At 31.8% G+C, this 14,932-nt stretch overlaps 1 protein-coding gene across 11 annotated transcripts in view; it reads left to right on the top strand.

Annotated features, from left to right (window-relative positions):
• LOC108002966 (zwei Ig domain protein zig-8-like) overlaps positions 1–14,932 on the top strand; it is a 257,216-nt gene that overhangs the window by 146,003 nt on the left and 96,281 nt on the right. The window contains exons 4-5 of one of the 11 annotated variants that reach the window (XM_062081052.1): positions 5,967–14,013; positions 14,072–14,272. The exons of the other annotated variants lie outside the window; for them this stretch is intronic. The gene's annotated coding sequence lies outside the window, so the exon portion shown is untranslated. The remainder of the gene's footprint in view (positions 1–5,966; positions 14,014–14,071; positions 14,273–14,932) is intronic. 11 annotated transcript variants of the gene reach the window in all.

Genomic DNA, 14,932 nt, shown 5'->3' on the forward strand with positions numbered 1-14,932 from the left:
TCTCCATGTGCAAAAACAACGCGTCCGTAAAAATCGCGGAATCGTCTCGTATCCGAGTTAAAACTCGTTAAACACGTTCGACTTCGAAAGATAAATCGTTTAACGCGCGATATTTCGAGTCCAGCGAGTATGTACATTGGTAAAGTCCAATCACCATACCACCAAGGATCCTCTTTTTTCTTCCTCTCGCTCGTCGAACAGTTTAGAAAAAAGGAAACAAGGAGGGGGTGTGCGTGGAACAAAAGAGGAGAGACGATGGCGGTGGTGTTGATGGTAAAAATCTGGAAGGTAGAAGCCAGGGGCAAAAATCGAGCCTCGTCGACTGAAATCTCGACAAAAGAGCCGGAAAAATGACCCTCGACCCACCCAGGAGAAAAAGCGCGCGCCTGACCGATCGAAATTGAATTGAACCAGTAATTTTTTTATTTTTTTCTTTCTTTCTTTCTTTCTTTTTTTTTTTTTTTTTTGACTAACGATCCGAAATATCGAGATTCCCCGTTGATTCCTATTGGGATGTATTGAGAAACGAGTGCTCGTTTTTTTTCTGGATTAAGTAAAATTGACTCTTGTGATTAGACGATTAGATAAATTCATCGTGTTTAATCGAGTCGATTTGCGAGTGGATTGGAGATGATTAAAATTGGATAGGGTTTAATTTATTTGAAGATTTCACTTTTAAGCATTCGTGATTTATATTCTGAGAGTTAAAAGATTCTTCGTATGATTAGAGTGTCTCTGAATTAGAAATTTTAGAGTATCGATCGAATGTTTTAGGAATATTGAAAATGTGAGTTATTCATTGGACATCGCGAGTCGAAGGGGGAGGGTGAGGGAATGAAAAATGGAAAGCGAAAAAATTGAAATATCTCGTGAAATAATAATAAGCAATGAAATATGAATCGTTGAAGGCGTTAAATCAAATTAAGATGAAAGTCTGTGAAATTGTAGTGGACATTTTTCTGTTCCATTTTGAGTCTCAATCGAAGTGGAAAAAATTTAGAAAATAATTGGAATGGAAAAAGAAGGATTATTCTATCGAGTGGTTGTTTTTCTATTTTTCTTCTTGATCTCTTTCCTCTTCTATTTTTCAAATTTTTCTTTGTGCATTTTATTTGATTGAATGGAATGGAAAAAGAAGAATTTCTGTTCTCGCAAAATCTGAAAATCGATTATGTACCACTGATAGAATAGAAAGCTACAATTTTGTTTTAAAATGTCTCTAGTCCTTATCGATAATCAACAAAATTTAGTATAATTTTTTCACCAATAATTTTTCTTACAACTTTTGTCTCAATTGTTAATATTAGAATTATTTTACAATAATTTAAATTTAATATTTTAATGTTTATAAGTTAGCTTGTTTCTAATTTACTTACTTAGAACAGTTTTGATTATTGATTATCATTTATGATAGTTAATAATCAAGAAAATTTTACGTAATTATTATTCCTAACCGAATAAATTTAAAGAATTAGAAACAATGGAAAATTTTAAATTAAGCATTATAAGAAAAAGTAAAGTGATGGACAAAAAGAAAATAACTTTTTTGAAAACGCGAATTTCAGCAAATATTTTTATGAAAGAAAGAGAAAAAATAGAGTTTATTGTTTAAATGGTGTTAACTCTCATCTCATAATATTGATTCTTTTCGGACGAGGAGCGTTTTTATTTCTTCGTTGAAGGTATTCGAGCTGATCGTAAAATATATCTTTTTATGAGTTACTTGACTGTAAACCATCTTTGATAGCGGGATAATAGTTCATGCGTGATATTTCAACAGAATTTTTATATAAACAAAGAAAGATATATGATGATTCAATGAAACATGATTTATTCCATAAAAATATTTGATAGAAAAATAGGATTTATAAATTTGATTCTTTGACGAATATATTTAATTCGTATCGTTAATAACTTTAGGATACATTGCGTGTTTATTTTTTTAATAAATAGATAGGGCAATAATCGTTTCATGAAAGGAAATTTAAAATTTAATGAATCAAAATAAAATGAATTAATAATTAAATATAAATTTTTTTCCAAATTAATATTTGTCTTCATGAATACATATGAATAATGTTTTAGTTACAGCATTAAAATTGTATTTATAAGAGAATTTCATTCTTGAGCATGGAAAGAAGATAATTCTAAAATAATATTTTTCGAACGAAAGATTGAAAACTTTTGCAATGAAAAGGCAAAGTAAAAGCGAACGCAAGTTGCGGCACGGTAATGCTTCTCTTATAAACTCGTCGATGTCCGTCGATGGAAGGAAACAGGGGGAGAAAAGTGAAAAGAAAGATGCGAGGACATGGTAAAACATCAACAAACACGAGAGCCGTTCCGTGAAAACAAATTCGAAAGATAAATATACAGAGGAGAAAGCATTCTACATTCGATGAAGCTTGGTAAAAATCGCTGGCGTATCGCTTATTTTTATGAAATATTTGCTGATATTCTTCCACAGCTGTTCCCAACTTTTATAATCTTTATAAATCAATTGTTTTTATTTTATTTATCGATCGGGCTATATACATATTTTCATTGGTAACACATTGACAATTTAAAGAAAGTAGAAAGGATAAAATAAAGAGAAATATAGGGAAATGTTTGTAAATTCTATATATCAACGATTATTAAATTTTTTGTTCAATTATTAGATCTAATATATATTTATTTATATATTTTTCTTTCACAATTCATTTTTACGTTTCAAATTTTAATTTTAAATAAATATATCAGGATAATAATTGACGGAGAGAAATCTAATTATATTAAATTTAATTAAATCGTATCTCATCGTATCGTTTTCTACATATTGCAAAAATATTCTACTTCTGAGAAAAAATAACTCTGTGCATCGTAAAATAGGAATTATTAAAACTTATGGTGGTTCCAAGCGGAAATATTTGGAATATTCACAAGAATCTAACCTAGTAATGCATTCTTAATTTCTCTTTATAGTCTGTTCTTACATTTTAGAACAAATCTCGTATTAATATATTATTCTAATAAAATAAATTATATAATTATATCAATTAATCTTTTTCTTCAAATAAATTTTGATTTACAATTTCTTTAAAACAATAGCAGTTTGGCCAAATATCGTACATCGATGGAGATTCATAATTTGACGCGCGTTCTATAATTATTGTTCTCTAAAATCGTAACGTTTCTGGAAATTAGGGCGATAAGTGTAATCAACCGTCCGTTTATGAATGTTTATTCACACGACGGAAATCAGATTACCGTTTCGTGCACCTGAGTACGTGATTTTTCCGCTTTATCTGCGGCGTTTTCACTAATTATACTGTAAATGTAGATGCGAACAATGATCTGGAATAAATTTAAAAATTCAGAATTCTACAATAGAATTTAAAATACGTGTTGTTTCGTTCCATTTTTCGTCGAAGAAGAATAGTTCCCGCGATTGGAACTAGAAAAATGTGAAAATAAAAATATCACGAATATTATATTTTGGCAAAGAAAAAGCATAAATGATACATTTATTAAACTATATAATAGGAATTTCATTGAATATTCTGAATTATTAAATATAGAGAACCACTATATTTGTTTCGAAATTATATTTTTGAAAATTACTGTCCCACTTTTATCGTTTTTATTCATTTTCGTTTAAAGTTGAAACATTTCCATCGTGTAAAGAGAATTATTTTTCACGTGGGGACAAATTTTCGTAAATATTTTTCGCGAAATATACGAAAAAGCTCCACGATAAAGTTAATTTCGAGGTGAAAGAGTTTGAAAACAGTTTTAAATCAATAGCAACGAAATTAACTTAACCAACAGTCTTAGAAGATATGAAGTTTCTTTGAAGTAACGTGGCAATTCTATTAGTGGATCGTGAAGGGAATATTTCCATTGATCTTTTTCATTTTGAACGTGGAAATATTCTATTACATGTCGATTGGAATTGACGAAAGAGTGGCAAATTGATTTTTTATTTTAGAAATATACAAGCACATGATAATCGATTGTATTTTATTTGACAAAATAACGATCCCTCGATCTTCAAGTGCCCCAGTTAAGAATCGTAATTTATAAATTTTAATTCGAAAATTAATTAACTATAACTTTGAATGTCAGAGTTTAAAAATAATTCGACACCATCCTTCGAATATTCAACTGTTAAAATACTTTTCATTTGAAAAGTACATCTGCCAAATGAGTCTTTCTAAAATAGGAATCAAACTTCTCAAATCATTAAAAATCACTGTTTGAGTAGCACTCGGAATCATACCACTTCCAAGACAATGGAAGCAGCATCGAAGGATTAGCCAGACCTATTGGGATCATTAATTTGAATATCACGAGAAGCGAAGGAGGGCTTTGGCTCGAAAGGAGGGCAAAGAGGGATCGAGGAGAATCGGTCACGAAGAGAAAAGTGAACCAGAAAGGCCGTTTTTAATGGCATACAGGTCTCCATTTCCGAACCAGTGATCCGAAATTTAAACGACCAGTAAGCAGCTTGCTTTTGTCCAGGAAAAGGTACAGTCAAAGCTGTTCAACTCGTTTCAGAGATATTTCTGGCTATCCAGCTGTGTGTGCATGGGCAAGACCAAATCTCAAAATCGATTCACGTTTCTCTCCTTTCTTCTTCCTTTTTTTGTTTATATCCATCCACTCTTTTATATTTTCGGCCATAATTTGCCCGTTGGTGATGGGCAATAAAAGATCCATGAGAATCCTCCTCCTTTTATGTCGTGTATCATGCTTCTAAACTTTTATTCAAGTGTATGCAAAGTGTGATGTAAAACATACCTGGGAATTAAGGGAAAATTCATTTTTTATTAAATGATAAATAAATATACAGAATAGACCAATTGTAGAAATCTAAACAGAGGCAAAGAGAGCTACCTCATTTAATGAAAACTTCAACTTCAAATAAGCTTCAATTTACATATATATCAACTCATGTGTTTATTTTCATCTCTAAAATCAACTATCCAAAAGCGTTCCGCGAATATATTTTAATATTCTGTACATATTTCAATTATTACATTCATCTCCTTTGTTTATTTTTCTATTTCTGGCTCCTTGTTATGGATAAATTCAGGAATTGAATTACCAGAGTATCTCTCATTTCAAAAATTCCAAATATTTTAAATTCAAATATTTGCGAATTCGGATTAAAAAAATATTCGGCTTATCTCTCGGTGTTAATTAATAACGAACAAAATAATTTGTTTTTCAATCATATCGATTTAGAAAAAAAAAAAGAACGATACACATTGGAATAATCGAAATCCTTACAAACGATCAAACAGAGTTTTACGTTTCGGTCGGATAGTAAAACTTTTGATTTCGGGTATAGATATGGTGATCCGTCACTGGAAAACGCGACGTGCTTTATCGAACGATGGAAACACCGTATAAACGATCGAACGAATGTTTCGTCGACGAATGAAATTTTTAGCCGGTACGATAACCGTGGGATCGGTAATTCGTTCGAAGAAGTGTATCGAACGAGGTAATATTTCGATTGGATGGCGAGGAGCGCTCGTAATTTCGAAAGTTTTTATCGTCCACTGCTTTTTTTTTTTGCTTTCTCCTGTTAAAACGTTTGACCTGTAATTCAAAATTCTTCGTGAATCTCGCTCAAAAAATTTGGAATTGGCGTTAGTGACGGATTTTAAATCAAAGGAAATTAATTTCTCTTAAATTGTTCTTATTGGAGAAAAATCGAAATAAGATGAAAATAATTTCAATTTTAATAATGATAAAATAAAGAGTAGAATTGAAGATTAGGATTCCTAGTATTTAATATTATTTTACAATGTTTTATGTATTTTTTTTAAATATGATTATCAGTAAAAATATATAAATAATCATTACATCATTATTAAATAAAAACATCTCATGAATCAATATTTCCTAGGAAAATATTACAATTCTAAAAATTATACTATTTTATTTTCATAATGAAAATTGATTTTTATTCGAAGGTAAATTCCAAAGACGATCTTCCACCAATTCATCCGTGTCGATCACTCGACATACAAGTCAAGGCCACGATAAGATAATAAAAAGAAGGAAAGAGGGAAAAGGGTGGACGCTCTGGAGAATGATGTGGGTCACGGTTCTGGATAAACCCGTGGGATTGAATTTGTTCGACCGATGATACACACGGTTTAATTAAAACAGGCTTTGCCTGTATTTCATCAGGAGGAGAGGAGAGAGAAAGAGAGAGAGAAAAAAAGAACTTACAGATTCGATCAACCAGGTTTGAAATATTTCGGAACGAACGACCTAATACGATAAAAGAGTATCGAGGCTGATATTTTTGTCCCAGCCTTTTTTGCATACTAAAATTTTCTCCATTTCAGCGATTCCTATTTATTTCTTTTATTATAAAACTTTATGGGAATTGTTCCAGTTTATTTTTTTTTTCTTTTTATTTCGTTGGTTGAGAATATATAATATAATACAGGAAATACAGGAAAGGAATGAATGAAAAATATTAAAAGCATTTAGCATAGATGGAATAAAAATTATAAAATTATTATATAATTATTTCAACGATTTTTAATAACTTTATTATTTATCTTATCAAATTTTAATGTTTAACATTTTAATTGGAAATTAAATTCCCTCAAAAATTGCTTAATAACTATTATAATGCACATTGTATATTCAATTATTATAATATTATCCGTAACTTTTCGCTTCGAATTACATTATAAAATATAATTTATAAAATATAATAATAATTATTCTAATAATTATTATTATATTATTGTTTGTATCGTTAAATTTTAATATCATCTTCAATTCTTCAAGAACGAATATTACATTAAAACATTATTCGATATTAATATTGTGCACAACTTTTGTCACAAAAAGAATTTATATAATTGGTAAGAGAAAAATTTTGTATCACGATACGAAAAACGTTGAAAACTATCTCGTTTCAAAGATACATTATTTCCGATATTCAAATTGATTCCTTTCTCACTTCATCGATTGCCCCTCTCTCTCTCTCGTTTTTACTAATGATTCTTCTTTCACGCTCCCTCCTACTCACATCCTTTCTTTGTCGCGATTTTATTGCTTCCCAACCCCTATTTATACGCGCACTAAAATTCCACCACGCTCATTATCAAAGGTTTTTATCATCGTGGTAAATAATTCTTGACGCAAACCAGCATTTCATCGTTTACAACGCGTTTATTTAGCTTATAAAAACGTCTAGCTCGTCAAGCTTTTGCTTTTCATCTCCAAGGAAATACACGGCAATTACCGTTTTTATAATATCGATAAACGTAATGCGAATGTATGTTTGCAGATCCATAACACACAGTCGTTGACGAAAGATAAATATTTTATCTTTAAATACAATTTTTAATGAAATTGAAGTTATCATTATATATATATATATATATATATATATATATATATATATATATATATATATATATATATATGATGAAGAAGAATCGTCAAAAAATGAAAGAAATATTAATATTTGTTATTTACTCTAAAAAATTATTTCATTCTTTCTTTTTTTTTACAGATTAATTGCCAAGTGTGTAAGTTAAAAATATTTTTATTTTCAAACTGATTTTGTAGCTGATGAAAATATTGTAAATATTTTAAATTTAGATATTTTATATAATGTTTCATATATAATTTTTATTCTAAAATAAAAATTGTAAAAGAATAATAGATGAAAAAAATTTTACAATTCCATTCACGAAAATAAAATTGATCTTCGTATGTTGTTCTATTCTTTCAAACTTGTATATAATTGTTATTATACAATAACAAAAATTAATATTTTTGAATTCACTATTCTGCTATATGTTTCAGTTGTCATATCCACGATATTATAAATTACGACAAAAAGGAATAGAACGATCAAAAAAATTGCATAAATAACAACGTAATTCGATTTTTCAAATTTTCAAGTTATACCGCTATATTGTGAAAAGAAATTACCACTACATCACGAGGTTAAGAAGAAAAGGAACATAGAGTTGACGTTTTCGCAAAACGACGAGGTGGATATAAAGTCTCAAAGGATACGTTGAAAGAAAGAGGGTGGGAAAAAGGGCACAGAAGAAAGGAGTCACGGAGCTTTTCCACTTTAGCAACGTTCCCAGAAACCAGAATTTCTATACTCGCGTGTCTATTCAAGCTGCTTGTCAGATTCTTCTTTGCGCGTGAACGTCAAAAGTCCAAAACGAAAAGATATCATAAAAATCGCTTAACGAGTTCCCAAGACGATTCAAGTGCACCGGGTACATGATACCCTGAAGGAAGTCCACTTTGAAGCATCGTGTTCGAAGCGAGTCGATACGAGTTTTTCCTCTGTATCGAGATTAACCATTGAAAATTCTGATATAATTTGGAAAAATTAAAATCAGTTAAAATTATTACGTTATTACATATTTTTATTGATCAATCAACATAAAGATAGACGTCGAATTCCATTCTCCGTCAAATTCTAATTATTTTTCTTTATTCGGATTATAATTTTACCTTAAAAAAAATTAGAAGAAAGTTAAATATATCAATTTCCAATCTATCGATTCTCGAAAAACCCCGCGAACAATCCTTCAACAACACATCTCCTCTCGCCGAATCGGACGAAACTTAAATTCATTAAAAAAAAAAGAAACCTACCGCGCGCCTGGATTCCGCCAAAAACACCGGAAACCGCAACAACATTCGTTCCGATACCTCTTCCTGTATATCGTGAAAAAAACAAAAAAAGAAAAAACACGAGAACCTGCGCAAAAACTCTCGAGTGAATTATTCGAGGGATAAAACCGAGCCGACAACAAAGAGGAAAAGGAAAGCAAAGGAACCTTGCTAATAACCGGAAGAATTAAAAAAAAGAAAAAAAAGAAAAGAAAGGAAAGGAAAGGAAAAAAATAGAACGAGGAGAGCTCGCGTCCCCGTCGAAAAGTGTTGGACCGCGAAATTACGGGCGTGGAGGGAACGTGTTACCTATTACGTGGCGGCCTTGTGTACAAGTCGAATTGTCCGGAAAGAGAAAATCCAGGCCGTGGATCCAGCGCACTGAAATCCTTTCTGTCGTAATTAACTGCGACACCGGCTATTAAGCGGAAATTCGCGACGTTACAAACGTAGAGTGGGAGGATGGATATGGACGGGATAGGAGGGTTACGTGATCGAAATTCCTGCCACCTGTTTATATGACGGTAATCAATGATCGGGCTGCTGATCAATTATTCCGGGAATTATGGGGCGAATTACATTTGCGGAAGGGGGAAGGGGCGGATTAGAGGGGATGAGGCGAGATTTCGTTTCTTCTCTCTCTCTTTCTCTATTGGAGAGGGAGGTTTGGCAGAGGTTTGGCGGGGATAACGATCGGCGGCGGTGATAATGGGAAATTAAAAAGTCGAGATTGCCACGAGGTTGACCTGGTTCCGCGTGTTAAAACGGGTAATTGAAATTAACATCGACGATTCACCTACGATTCGTGTGTGTACAACGTTATAATGGGATTGTGCGTGTTTGTAACGAGGGGTGTAGAGCGTGTTTTTCGAAGTGTTTCACTCGTGGAATTTTGAATCGTGTGCGAGGTTTATTGTTATTTTTTAATATCGTGAGGAAATATTCGATTTTGCGACTTTATAGATCGTAGCTTTCATATAGTGTCTCTTCGTTTAATATATTGAAATATAGAATTTCTAGATCACGCTTTGAAGGATGAAAGAAAGAATCTTGGAAACGTTAAAAGATAGAGATCAGCGGTGTTAAAATATTATCTCGATGAGATCTATTTCTAAATATAATTTCAACATGATAAAATTTTCGAATAATAGTTCAAATATAAGTGTAAAATTTAAAACGATTAATGATTGATAAATAAAAATATGGATCAATTCGTAATTCGAGCTCGACGTATAGTTTGATCGTTAATTCGTGGTGGTATTAGTTTAATTCGTAGGTGTCATTAGCGGAAGCACACAACGGATATCCCGTTATGTGGATTTGTAATTAGTAAACCATACATACCATACATACCGCTCTTTATTGCCGTTAAACGAATCCACTTATACAATTGATTTCACGCTAATGATTTGTCTAATGATTTCGCAGGTTAAAACGTGTCCAGCGTCACTCGTTATACCGCGACGATGACGAGGATCGTGTGATTTGTGGGGCCGGAAAAGTATTAATGATGGATGAAACTGGTTGATAGAGGTTTCCACGGCGTGTTTAATATAATATTGTTAAAGATCTAATTGAATTAAAATCCAGTCGCGTAACCCCATTATGTGGAAATTTAATTGAAGTAGTTTACAGAAATTAGTCAACCGGATAATTTTAATCCGCTGTATTAACCGAGTGTCTTTAGCGATTAGCGAAGTCTGATTAATTAAAACTCGGTATTCTGCCGAGTGATTTATTAAGTAATTTAATTGAAAAGAGAGAAGAAACAGCTCGAGCTATTTTGCTACTATTGAAACTATTCCCTTTGCAAAGAAAACTTTACAAGTTTATTTTATTGGATCGGTTGTGAATAATATTGGATTACAATGAATTTATCTCTCTCTATTTTTCTTTTGTTTTTATAACAACATTTTCGACAGCTTCTTCATATCTCGAAAAGAAAAATAAAGAGAAAGATATTCTTTTCTCCCTAAAACAAATTAAAAATAAATTAGAATAGAAAGTTTATTTTCAACAATCTTACTCTCCAGAAAAATCTTCAATTCTTATTTATTTTTTTCAGTGTAACCCAACCAAAAAGAATTTGAAAAATCAACGAAAAATCAATAATCATTTCGTGTCTTAACTTAACAAGTGAATATTAACTCTGGCTAGAATAATGAGAATAAATGTTGAAATATAAGATATTTCTCACGTACGGATTTTTTTTAAAAGACAGATTTTATAAATATAGCGTAATATCAATGCCTCCGCAAATAACTCCATTTCAAATCGAGTTTTGAAGTAAAGTGTCCGGAAGTTGTAAAAGGGACATAGTTGCTGTCACGTACACAGCTTGGAAGTTTGACTGTGGACGATCCATTTTCCCCGTATGCAGTCTCTCGCTACACAAAGTCAAACATACCATCGATATCTTGTAACTTTTGACGTGTCCATTACTTTGGAAGTTTGTCCCAGTAAAAGTTATTCGGTCCATCTTAATCACAGCTATGGTAAGATTACAGGGTGCATCCAAGAGTTTGCGTCAAATCTTATATGGTGTCCAATATATTTAATCCTTTTTTCTTTTTTTCGTTATTTTCGCGAGAAATTTTTAAGAATAAAAGAAAGATTAATAACGATATCCTACTAGTAATATTAATAAGCGAAATTTAAGATCAAACGTTATTATCTGAAAATCTGTATTAGTAACTGGTAGAGGTGTGTGGTGAATCCTGGTGTAACCAAACACCCATTATCTCGGTATCCTAATATCCGAATGTTCTATTATCCAAACGTTGTTAACGGAATATCATCTAGAAACAGATGCTTTCTCTTCAATACGAATTTAACACTAAAATTATTATTGCCGAATCGAATAACTGGTTTTAATTAAACCGATCTTTTTCTTTTCTTCTTTTTTAATTTTTAATAAGAAGGCTTTTTGTACGTCCTCTTTTCCATTCTAAGGACAAATCACTTGATGGAAAGAATTTACGGCGGTATAAGTGAAATGAATTTTCACAAATCAATTGTTAGAGCAAAACGTGGGGTACAATTGACGTTAAAAATGCATGGAATATTTCGTATCAAAACGGAACGAGTTACTATAATTGTTGAACGAATTAACACACGAATTAGCATAACTTCGTGATGGATGTAATTGGCCATTTAAATAATCTAAGGCCGACTCCCATTTGAACATTCCATTGGATATTAAAACACGTGGCTAAAACGATAATGCTTTTGCGTTCTTGCGTTCCTTCAAAAATTCTACGTTTCTCTGTAATTACGGGATACATCAAAAACTTGGCTAATTTGCATTATAAAAATATAAGATTGAAACATTTCTATGTTACATGTTAACCCAGTTTCAATTTCTGAAAAATCCTTAATTCTAATATCGAAATGAAATAGAATAGAATTTTATTTGAATTCGTAGAAATGAAACACTTGTAAAGAATGAAAATTTTTAAAATAAGAAATTAATTAAAATAATTTTTGGATTAATCTTGCAAGATACGAAATCTAAGAATAATACCTTTGAAAAAGTTAGAAAAATAAATTCAGAAGAATTTAATCCACCGTATATACCGCAAGTAACTTGTTAGAATAATCGTTGATCGCGTTTAAGCATCTAGTTACTCGCTCGGTAACACGAATATTCCTTCGTGGCCAATATTTCGACCACGTGCCCATGCCCACACGTCGGCATTCGCGTTGGTTTAGTTTACTGCCCGTTGGGAATCGTATGTACCTCTATTCCCTGTCACGTTGGATCGTGTACGGTATGAAGCTAGCTCACGTGCATGTATGCGTAACCCGGCTGCGATTTTTACCATTTAGGTTGGTTGATCCTTGCGTACGAGAAGATTTTTCTTTTCGCCTATTTTTTTTTCTTTTTTTTTTTTTTTCCTCGTTTCGCAACGTATCTTGAAAAATTTGGATTTCGGGCGGATGTGTCCGAGGTTTTTTGTCTCCCCCTCTTTATGATACAGTTCGTAATACGGGAGAAGAAAAATGAAAAAAAAGGGGGGGACGTAGATAGAGTATGTTCGTTTTGAATGTTGCAGATATTTTTTATTCGCCTATATTTGTTATTTTTAAAAATCTTCTTTGATATTTTCTATCTTATATTTATTTGACTATGGATTGCATTTGTCCGATAAACGACTGATTTATGCTACTTGTTTAATTAGGTATTGTATTATATTGTTTGATTATGTTTATCTGTTAACTCGTAGTATCAATCTTTTCGAATATTTCTATTTTATATATATCTGATTACTTTAATTTTAACTTATTATTTAAATAAATGGAACAAGAACAATCGCGAGCTGATGAAATAAAACAATCATGAATTGAATAAGTCGAGTTGTTCTTGATATTGAAAAGGATTCGACAGTAATTATTTATATAATATTTAACGAATTAAAAAAGAAAAATATCGAATCACTTCGTTGTCGATCCCTCTTCGATTAAACGTTGAATACCATATTGGAATACTAAAGATTACTATAATAACAATTTTCAATGAAGTAATACTTTAAGCTAAGCGGATTTTCGTAAGTAATTTGTAGGCTTTTTTCAAACCTGACAGGGAAAAGCCGATTATACATCCTCCTGTCGACGATCGTTCGCGGTAAAGAATTGCTTAATCGGCTAACAATATTTGACATATTAATACGAAAAATGCTAGCTTTACAGCGATTTAGAATAAAATAGTATTGAAATCGGTTTAACCAATACATCAACACAGGTAAGGAAAATATTTACAAAATCAGAAGTTTAATAAAATCCTATAATTTTTCTCCCCTTCTACAATGAAATAGAAAAGAATGTTCTGTTTCCATCATCGATACAATTCCACGATACTTTGCTCTCAATATTTTTTATTAAAAATCACAATAAAATAAAAATTAAATTCTCCTCAAGTTTTCGAGAACCAATAGTCGCACCACAGAAAGCCTCTGCCAAGCCTTTACTGGGCGCACGATGACCGAGTGGGTCCAGGATCCATTGCAAAATTCCTGAAGGGTATGGAAGCACGATCCATGGCATCTCGCCGAATATTATCGCGGCCCACGCGTAAATTATGCAGAGCGGAAGCCTAGTATGCGAAACGATGCCAATGGCTCGTCCATTATCGCGACGCCGAAGATGATGCCAATCGTAGTTAAAGGACGAGAAGTCGCGATAATCCATCCTTGACGTCGTTACAGTCCTATCGCGAAGAGAAAAGAGATATTTTCTTATTGCTCGAGCGAAGAGAATCGTTCGATCACGATTTCTGCTATTTGGTACAAATCAATTGGATCTGGTGGTTCCTTGATTTTCTGCTTTTGAACTGGATTGCAATTAAGAGTGGTAGTATTTTCACACATGTTTCTATTAATATCTTTTCTGATTCTATTTGTTTTTCTAGGTTTCGTTTGATCGAACGCAATACAAAACGAGTTAAGACTGTATTTTGTGAATGTGATTCGTTAAAAATTGCGAGGACATTGAAGAAGACGTCAAGACATTCGTAAAAGTGTGACAAACAATACTTTCTTAAGAACGTGGAAGTAATTCATTGGATATCTATGGATGATTCAAAGAAAAAGTCTGAGAAAAGTATTTGGAGGTAACTTAATTCAAACTTACAGAGGAATACATACAAGCATAATTAATTAATCTGTTCATTTCTAATACGGTTTTTCGATTGTGTGTGACTTTTTTTAATTCACGAAATCATTTTGGACAAAGTTTCTTTTCTTTCTTCCTGTTTTTCAAGATTATTTCGTCAAGAAGATTGCGGTTAAGAAAAGAAATTAACAAGTTATTTTCAAGAAATTTAATGAATCGTTCCGTATTTTAAAAAATTAAGGAATAATTTTGAATAGAAATTTTTTACTCTGCATAATTTACACCGTAAACAAGCAACCGTGGACACGCTGTAATAGATTATCGGATACAATAATTGACAAGAATAGGATACGCGACATTAGCGATGACCTCGTTACGTCGTCCTTAATTTATGACGATATCGCTTTAACTGCATACAAATAATGATCATTATAAAGAGTATAAGAGATATATATATACATCTGAAGAAGAATAAGAATCAGAGAGATAAAGAATAAACGTGTATTAACAAGGTATTACAAGTACGAAGCACATGAATACACCGTAGATTCTTTTTCATTAAGAAACTTATCAAGATATAGAGAAAAGTTAATAAATCAAACACGATACGATCTCGAGATTTAATAAAAGAAATAAGTGCAAAGAACTTCAGAAACGA

Source organism: Apis cerana, linkage group LG1, assembly GCF_029169275.1.
Source record: "Apis cerana isolate GH-2021 linkage group LG1, AcerK_1.0, whole genome shotgun sequence".
Taxonomy (NCBI): domain Eukaryota; kingdom Metazoa; phylum Arthropoda; class Insecta; order Hymenoptera; family Apidae; genus Apis; species Apis cerana.